Consider the following 10,646-nt stretch of genomic DNA (forward strand, 5'->3'; position numbering starts at 1 on the left):
CATGTTGACTTTTACAGTCAGATAAATAGAGAAGATCTGTTAAATGCATTTATTCACTATGTAAAAAATACCATCTTCCAACTGATCCTACATGAAAAATCGCACAACACAGTATATCATGGGTCAGGAAAGGTGTAGGAAAGCCACTTTTACATGGCAGCCAGCTAATTAGTGTACAGTGTATACATCGCTTCATAACACTGGAATAGCCAGATAGACTGTCAGTGTTAATATAATATCTATTATGCATGGAAGTAATTAGCAATGGGGGAAAGGGATGATTGTTAATTCAAGTGGAGTACCACTTACTGAAAAGATACAGCTGATAATATAAAGATAATATCTAGGGAAAATGACTTTTCTCCTTCATCCACTAGGGCACACTGGAGTTCAAGACAGTGGGGTATAGATGGTGGTAGAGCAGAGCCTGGCACTTTAAATAATTCTGAAGTGTGACTGGCTCCTCCCCCTCTATGCCCCATGAGCCCCAGTTTTTAGAATGTGCCCGAGAGAGCCGGTCACATAGGGCTGAGCTCCAGCCCACACTTAGTATTTTTTCTTTAATTTTCACTTTATATTATTTTCTAGCTTTTACAAAGCATTGAGGACAGACTGACAGAGTACTGCGTCTGTCAGCCTGCTACATGGAGGTATCAGGAGACCCGCCACCACTAAAAAAGAGTGCTTGTCGAAGTCCCAGGCACCCTGGCAGTAGCTCAGGGAGGACATGCCACAGCTAAATATAGAGACTGTGTCCGTGCTTCCGATTGCCTAGCCGCAGCTCTGATGCCAGCAGTGGTAAGTATAGCTCTGTTCCCCTTATGGGGAACGGAGTTAAATCTTCGGCTCCTCCGCCCCCTCCCAGGCTCATGTATATCTCCTCCTGGAATCCTGTTATAACGCCGCTAGTGTTATTACAAGGGGCGGAGCCACCGCGCATAGAGCGCGGATACCTGTACAGGTGAGACTGTTCTGACAGTCTGTAATGTTGCTGCCTAGCAGCATGCCCTGATATCCCTGCATGACTGAGTGCTGTCTGACTTAATAGAGCCTGACAGCGCTCTGTTTGTCTGCTGTTCTCACAAGAGCCGATGTGATCCTCCCTCTGCTCTATTCCCACAGGGAGGGAGCCTGCCGCGTCCCGCTACTCCCATAAGGGAGTCTACATTGCGCACCACTAATTTATTGGCCGTATGGTGGGACTTAGGGAGCTGCTCAGCGCAGCTGTTCCTTGCCGTGCTGGTGCTTGTAGAAGCACTGGCGCTGGCTTCTGCACACAGCCGCCGGAGAGTGAGGCTGTTATTCACAGCGTTCTCGGCTGCTGGTTGCAGCGCCGGTGCTTGTATGAAGATTGCATTGGCGCTGGCTATTACATTCCCGCTCCCCCACTCGCATTATGCCTGCTATACCAGCCATTGTTTGCGCCCCGCCTGCTTATTGATAGTAGGGGCAGAGTCTAGTCCACTTATTGTTGGCGTGCACAGATACCGTCATTACCTCCAGCGAGTATTATTAGTGCAGTTATGCACCTGCCTTAAAAGGAGCCGGGGCTTATTGCCAGCATCTCCCGCATCCTCACTCTGGAGTTGTGTGGGGGGGTGCAACCCTTAACAGGGTTGTGAGTTTTATTCCAAGTATGGCCCTAGCTGTTTGGAGTTTGTATATTCTCCCTGTGCTTGCATATGTGCCTCTCCCGCTATTTTCTTTACTTAAACCTACAGCACCTGGTCTTTATGAGGTTCAACGGCACAACTGTGGAGTTTGTAATTTAACCTGCAGACTTTATATAGATTCTGGCTCTGCCTCATCTCTGTTATATTACATGTCGGTAGTTCCCCTACGGAACTGGGCAGTTTACTGGTTTAATATTATATATAGCAAGAAAAAAAAAGAAGGGACCCGCCGCCACTATTATAGAGTGAGTTTCCCGATCCCAGGCACCCTGAAGCACAGGGAGGAACATGCCACAGCCTAATATAGAGGTTGTGTCCATGCTACATTGCCCACCACATATCTATCAGCGCCTACGGCCACACAACCCTGAACACGCCCGATCTCGTCTGATCTTGGACGCTAAGCAGCGCCAGGCATGGTTAGTACTTGGATGGGAGACCGCCTGGGTATACCAGGTGCGGCAGGCTTGTTACATTGAACATCTGGGGCAAATATGCTTGATGTGTAACAGAATAATGCAGTGTGTTTCTTGCATCTATAGCTGCCAGAGATCACTCTGCCTAAATGTGCATAGTATGCATATTCGGGGCCACTGTTCTGGCTGCTACCAGAAATTACGGTTATTGCATATCTTTAACCCAGGGTTAGCACAATGGTGCGTCCCATCCCCAGGCTTATGCCTCACATTGGCTCGCCTTAAGAATGAGCCGTACTCTTCTCATGCATATATGTGGCTGCACATATGTTACATCTCAACAGCCTTCGGTGCTTACCTTTAGAAGGTATGCATCTGTGCATCTATATGGATTTATATCTTATTTATTCCCTTCGGCAGCACACACAAGACGAAGTAGTAATGTATGGCCATTGTAGTGGTTGGCATTGCTGTCTCACTTCACTGAGGTCATCTTTTGATTTCCATCATCTGGAGCCAGAATGGCACACCTGATAAGGCGAGTACACCGGTAACGGAAGGGTCCCAGGATCGCAATCAGTCTGGGATAGTACGTTGCTAACATTTCCTGCCCCAGCGCCGTAGCAGAATGACGGCCACGCGCGGCATATGAGCAGTCTCCCTGCGTGGAGGTAAGCCACATGTATGTATATACTTGTATTTTATACTAAACCCTGCGACCTGGGGCACAGTTCCTTCCATGGCTCTAACCATTGCCCATGTTATATTTTTCAAATTATATCGTCACCTACTAATCTTGTATGTAGGTACGTGTAGGCATGTAGGGATTTATATATATGTATATATATATATATATATATATATATATTGCTTCTTATCCTTACCATTACAGCAGGGGTAGTATATGTTTTACTCAGTTTTATGTCTGATACCTAGCATATTTAAAGAAAGATGCTGCGATGGGAGGGGGACCTATTAATTACAACTACACTCTATGGCGCACTTAGTAACAAACTTGTAAGACACTAAGAGTGCAATGTGTGTATATATAGATATAGCATGCTGATCTCCTGGTGCGGGATATGTGTATGTGTGTGTGTGTATATATGTATATATATGTGTGTATATATATGTATACATATATATATATATATATATATATATATATATATAATGTAGCGTGCTGATCTCCTGGTGCAGGAGTTTGACAAGTGACTTACTATGTCGGTACTAACTCTTCCTTTCAAAGAGTTTGCCTTTTCATGCAGCTATGTTTATGTGTTTATGTGTATATATACTGATATATTCCCATTCCTTGTATGAATTTTCCTAATAATTGGAGAAATCTGTTTTTAGCCCTGACTGTCGTTATCACTACAGATATATCTCTTCTTTACTTGGGATAATTAACGCATTCTATGTCTATGTACAGGTACCTTTCTCAGTATCGATTCTGGTACTTTATATTATTGTCTTGTCGCATATCTCAATAAAATAGGTATCTGAAGGTCCCTTGGGTACATTTCCTATCAGTACATAGAGAATCCAGGATCTATTCCATCCTCATGGCTTATTTAGTTAAATTACATGAGGCCTAGGGCCACCCGCCGATATAGGCAGGGTCTGGCCTGGGTTGTATCAGATTGTGGGCGTAATACACACTTCACCATTATAAGTGTTAATGTAAGGATATACTAGCAGACCGTTTTTAGGGTATTTCTAATCTCTATATGGATATATATCCCTAATGGAACAGGCTCAGGTATAGCGTCCTGTTGTACGACCTTCTTGTCTCCACTAACAATTTGCTAGTTTCTACAGTATTTTCTTCTGTAGCATCTCCAGACTGAAGTCCGTGCTGTAGAGCATTGATCTTTGCCCACTGAGGCTATTCTCTGTACCTGACGTGGTGGGTTGCTGTGAGATGAATAAAGTCAGTGACATTCTACATAGCGTCCAGAGGGCTCCTGGTCGCTCACAGGTAAGCGGGCTTACCCCACTAATGACTCGGAAGATGCTTCCCTTTCATGCATCCTGACATTACATAGCCGTTATTCTCTCTTACGCACCCTAGCTGCTGTCCTAGCAGCCTTCCGTTCTTTTAAATCAGTTGGCTGTACACGTTAGAGCTTTCCTGGTGTGTGGGTGCCTAGTTGCAATATTGAGATTTGTGACCCTATTCTACTGGAATCTATTGGGGTTATGGACTGAAGCGAATCTATGGGCTAATGCACATCTTTACTATAAAGTGTGACAGTCTCTATGTTCCATACAGGGGGCCTGGTTTGTTTCCTGTTCAGTATCTGTTGATAAATTCATCACACTGACAGGTACCTGAATGGTACCTTCATAGTTGTCCTAGTGCTTTAGCCTTGCGGATGGGATACTTCCCTATATTGGTAGCTCTCCCTGGGTGGAGGTGGCATCCATGCTCTCTTTCTGCTAGGGGTATCCTGGGTGTTTTCATACTATGTTCAGGCCAGTAGTTGGTACTGATTACACTCTACCATCATGTAGGAAGTTGTCTGCTGTTTGACAGGATGGGTGGTACTGCCGTCTGACCCACTGGAAGGAATTGTAGTCTCAATCCTCTCATATCCGCCTCTGCCTCATGCCCAGTGGGATCTCCACTCGTTGACAACTTCTATGGTCTAAACCTTCCACTGGTTACCAACCTTTTAGTAGTTGGACCTCGAGAATGGTTCAGGGCGACTGTTAGGTCGTGACTCTTGCCTCCTTGTTTGCTTTGTTAGGAGTCTGTGGACAGGTTCACCTCTGTCTCTGTATATTGGTATCATTGTACTTTTATCTATATGATGTCCCGCAGTGCTGGGATTCTGCTGTCTGAGACTGTTGCAGCTTCCTGTAGTTGTCGCTGGTATGGTTTTCTCGAGTTTTGTTCTCATGTTACTGCCATTCTATGGATTCTAGTTGGGATTTTTGCTCCCAATGGTCTTGCTTGGTCTGTTTTTGGCTGAGCTTACGGTGTTCTGATGCTTCTCATCTGCGGGTACTCTCTCCAGCCGTATTCCATTGAATTTACGCTGTAAGTTGTGGAATGTCTGTGACTGTTCAGCAAGGAGCTCTGTTTGTCTCCTGGCTCTACGACATGCCTCCAGTCTTGGGCTGCCCCTGTTTCGGTTGGCCAAAAGGTCGGCAAGTTCTCCGTGCTTCCCACCCGGGAGGTTGGCTTTGGGACATCACTGTCTGTCTTGAACTCCAGTGTCCCCCAGTGGATGAAGGAGAAAACAGGATTTTGGTACTTACCGATAAATCCCTTTCTCTGATTCCACAGGGGACACTGGACGCCCGCCCAGCGCTGCGTTCTTGCAGTTTTGTTGGGTCCTTATCTAGTTGTGTGACTGCATGTGTTCCCTGCAGTGGGTTCCTCTGTTCTCCTTCAGTCGGTATTGTTCCGTTCTGTGGTCTTCTCCTTCTCCTCATTTTCCTGTTGTCTACCGTCTCCTCTCGGGCTCAGTTCTTAAACTGGGGCTGATGGGGCATAGAGGGGGAGGAGCCAGTCACACTTCTGAATTATTTAAAGTGTCAGGATCTGCTCTGCCACCGTCTATACCCCACTGTCTTGAACTCCAGTGTCCCCTGTGGAATTGGAGAAAGGGATTTATCGGTAAGTACCAAAATCCTGTTTTTATACTAATAAACTTTATTTATTTTATTCACTAACAGGAATGAAATGGGATGCATCATTACCAGGTAATATATTATAGTCCCTTCCTGTTGTGATGACACCATTCACATCAGTTACTGAAACAATGCAATTACTTTTTAACAATACTTTTTAAAACATAACTTGCAAAGTTTATGTAATAGTAGAAATTATAAATGATTTATAATTAATTGATGTAATGTAGTCCAAGCACAATCAGGCAAGTCTGGATTTGCTGCCCATCTTGGATTATAACCATTCCTAAATATAAATACCACCACACCATGTGCATGTTGCCCAGACCCCTGTACAGAAAATTTTACTATTTTTACATCTTAGAAATCAACACTTTACCTATAAGCCAACAACATGGAATAAGTGTAATTACATTTCCAACACATAAGATTACTAATAAAACTTATATTAAATAAACTAGCAATACTATAGTCCCAAGAAGTTTTATTGCCCAAATTGGAGGCATTTATTGTCTAATAAACACAGCTGTAGTAATTCCAGAGATTGAAGTACATGTACTTTTACATAATAGTGATAATAGTGATAATATACAGATAAATTACCACAATGTAAATTAATACATCTCAATACAGTATAAGGGAAATACCATTTACAGTACAGTACTAATTTGAGTGGAGAACCCCTTATAGTAAAGATACAAGTGATAATGCATTTTAATGTAAATATAATATACAGTAAAAAAAGAACAATTTTAAACTTATAAATCTCATTTTTTCCCCACACACTAATAGGAATGAAATGGGACGCATCATTACCAGGTAGTAGCTTACAGAATTCTTCTCGTATAATGACATCTTTTGAAACTATTGATGAAAACACATTAATTACTTTTAATACAAATTTTCTATATATAATGCAGAATGTTTATGAAACAGAGGGAATGATAAAGGATTTATACTGCTATTATATTACGTAGTGCAAGAACAATCAGGCAAGTCTGCAATTGCTGCCCATCTTGGATTATCACAATTCCTGATATATAAACCACAACACTATGTACATGTTCATACTGACATGTATACACAGTGATGGGATGGTCAGGAGCTCTGAGCCATGGTTGACCACACAGTCCACAGGAAAGCCAAACAATGCAAGAGAAGGAAACACAGAAAGCCAGGATCATAATACTCTCATATGTAGTGATACCATTGTTCTGATAACTAAATAGAATACCAATGCAGTATATGTATATTTGCAAGTAATTATAATTGTAGAATGACTTGAATTAATCATACTATTTTATAATAGAGATTTTGTTTAACCTAAACATTTCTATTTTGCAAATCCCAATAGACATGAAATGGGACATCAATGCACCAGCAGGTAATGCATTTATACTTCTCTTTTAAACTGTAAACACAACAGTACTAAAAATTAACAGAATGTAGTTGTAGTGGCATCTTCCATCATGGTTATGATGGTGTGGGGGTGCTTTGCTGGTGACACTGTTGGTGATTTATTCAAAATTCAAGGCACACTTTTCCAGCATGCAGTGGCGTAAGTAAGGGGGGTCAAGCAGGGCATGTGCCCTGGGTGTCGTAGGACCGGCGGTGCTGGGGGGCGCCGCCGGCCATGATACCAGCCAGGCAGTGTAGCGCCGACCGCAGTGTGTGCGGTCAGCGCTACACAATTACATAGGACCAGGTTTGAATAATAAGCATTGTTAGTTTTATTTTATTTATGAATTACACTGGATGAATCCATTTCTATTTGAATAAATAGTTAATAATACCATTAGAAAATGATTTTGCATTTACATATTATACAGTATAAGTCCTGCAAGTCCAAACCTCATATGCAGTATAACTCAACATTGTATGCACATGTGTAAATGTACATGGCATGTGAGGATGTCTACTACCTAGGGGCCATTGAGAGTACACCCTATAGATGCCGGTGAAAAAATAGAAGACCTATGTGCAATAGGAATATTACTTTTATATACAGTATGTAGGATGCATACTGTGTGTAATTGTATTTGACCCTACATGTTGGCTTTTACAGTCAGATAAATGGAGAAGACCAGTTAACTGCATTTATAGGTGATTAGTAAGAATTCACTATTAAATAGTCTATTTTTCCAAAATTAAAAAAATACCATCCCCCAATTGATCCTACAAGAGCATAATACAGTATATCATTGTTCAGTAAAGCTGTAGGAAAACCAATATTACATAGCAGCCAGCTATTTTAGTGTACAGTGTGTACATCACTCCATCACATTGGAATAGCCAGATAGACTCTGTCAGTATTAATATAATATAATCGCTTATAGGCATGGAAGTAATAAGCAGTGTGGAAAAGGGATGTTTATTAATTCAAGTGGAGTACCACTAGCAGAAAAATACAGGTGATAATGTAAATATAATATCCAATGAAAATTACATTTTATACTGATAAACAATATTTATTTTATTCTCTAACAGGAATGAAATGGGACGCAACATTACCTGGTAATATATTATAGTCCCTTTCTGTTGTGATGACAACATTCACATCAATTACTAATTGATACAAAGTAATAATTTCCAAAACATAAGTTGCAAAGTTTATGTAATAGAAGGAATGATAAGAGATTTATAATTATTTTATGTAATGTAGTCCAAGCACAATCAGGCAAGTCTGCATTTGCTGTACACCTTGACTTATCACCATTCCTAAATATATATACCACTTATGTGCATGGTCCTACCAACCAATATACACAGTGATGGGATGATCAGTAGCTCATGGTAAGGTGAGATCACACAATCCGCAGGAAAGCCAGACAATGCAAGAGAAGGAAACCCAGAAAGCATGGATGATAGTACTCTCATATGAGGGACTACCATTCTTCTGATAACTAAAGAGAAGTCATATATATGTATTTTTATTTGCAATTATAATTGTATACTTACTTGATTCATCATATTTTGTAAAATTGAATTTAATTTTGATTTACAAACCCTAACAGACATGAAATGGGACATCTATGCACAAGCATGTAATCCCTTTATCCTTTTTTTCAAGCTGTAGACATAATGTTGCTAACAATTAGCAGAATTCTGATGGATTGGAATGTTATAACATAATGTAAAATGTTTAAAATTAATGCATCTCATTGAATTAAAAGGAAAATATCATTGTTTTATTAGTTAAAGGTGTGCCCAGACACCATTGCATAACATGTAACTACATTCATATCTAGAGAGCCAACATCTTACCTATAAGTTAACGACATGGAATAAGCATAATTACATTTTGTACTCTTAAGATTACTAATACAACCAGGGCTGGTGCAAGGTTTCAGGCATCCTAAGCAAAGCTGCACAATACCGCCACTTCTCCCACAATACCCTCCGCCCAACCAGTCATATAAACTACACATCCACTTCTGTCCCTGACTAGGCCTCCTAGTTGTATACATAAAAGCTACAGTATCAAGCCAGTGATGCTGTACCAAGGGGAAATTTACTGTGCAGTGCTTTACAAAGCCACCGAGTCTTCAGCAGTGTTGGTTGCTAGATTTAAATAGGTAATAATAACATATGGTTTTGGACTTAATATTATTGCCTCTTTAAATTTAGCAACCAAAACAGCTTAAAATTTGACAAAAGCTAAGTACAATATTGGGCAATGTACCCCTATTTCAACCACAAAAGTAGCTCCAGTAAGATTTAAAACTCCCAGATATCATTGACCCATAATAGCCAATGGGCTACTCCACTGAATCTTTTTCATAGAAGGATCCTCCAGATTCCTCTGTTTGCTCACTGGGTCCAAACCTGGAAGCAAAGTGATAGCGGTAGCTATCACTTTGCTTCTAGCCATTCTCCAGGACAGAGTTTTTTTCAGAAATGCAGTTAATGACAATTATGCCTGGCTGGCTTCACTTTTAATAGTCTTCAATTATCCACCTATGTGGACAGTCAGCAGGACATTGGCACTAAAATCCTGGGTAATAAGGGGGAAACCCACTTGTGCACAGTAAGCAACACAGGGTTAGTGGTTCATAAAGGTCCCCTGGGCCCAGCATTAACAATATTGCGTTAAGGTTGCACAACACACTCACATAAACACACATACTAAAAAATATCAATATTTAAGAAATCTATACCCATTTTCATGTAGATGCAACATCAGAATGACACTGAACAACATAATGCTGCTTACACACTGTTCTGCCCACTTAACTTATGTATATAGACAAATAAATGCATCAAGATGATAACAACATTGAAACATGCACTTATGCAAATAACTTTTCTATAGCTGTAAGAATAAGACACACATTAGTAGTTCCAGGCCAGGAGGAGAGATGTGGAGACTGTATCACTATAGATACAGGGATCTACATGTGGTCAATTCCCTCCACTGTTTTCATCCCTACCTGCTCCCCACATGTCTGCTTTGGAGCACTCAGCCCCGACTCACTTGTCTCAGCCTCCTCCAGCAACAAGAAAAGGGTATGGAGCAATCAGGGGCTCAGAGGTGTTAGTAAATTATAACAGGTACTCCAGGGGCATTTATAGAGAGGAAGGGGCCCATGTGCAGTCTCCTACAGGGGCCCCCTCCTCTCTGGCTGACAGCGCACTGAGCTCTGTGTGCGTCCAGCACTAGAGCTATAGACTCTGGGCTATAGACACTAGAGTGTGCCCAGAGTCTATAGAGTATGCACAGGTCACCATGAAAATGGCCATGGCGGTTATTTTCCCTGTACTACGCATGCGCAAACGATGGGAAAATGGTCGCGATGGCCATTTTCCAGTTATTTTTACAGCGCCAGACCCACACACCGATGTGGGACTCTGGAGAGGTAAGTAATACTATGGGTGCAGGGTATGCAGTGCGGGGCCCCCCTGGACCCAGGGGCCC

At 41.6% G+C, this 10,646-nt stretch overlaps 1 pseudogene; it reads left to right on the plus strand.

The window, feature by feature from the left end:
- The first annotated feature begins 2,022 nt into the window (after nt 1-2,022).
- On the plus strand, nt 2,023-2,141 carry LOC148506206 (5S ribosomal RNA; annotated as a pseudogene).
- The last annotated feature ends 8,505 nt before the right edge of the window (nt 2,142-10,646 follow it).

This window comes from Taudactylus pleione, unplaced genomic scaffold, assembly GCF_031769625.1.
Source record: "Taudactylus pleione unplaced genomic scaffold, aTauple2 ptg000421l, whole genome shotgun sequence".
NCBI lineage: Eukaryota > Metazoa > Chordata > Amphibia > Anura > Myobatrachidae > Taudactylus > Taudactylus pleione.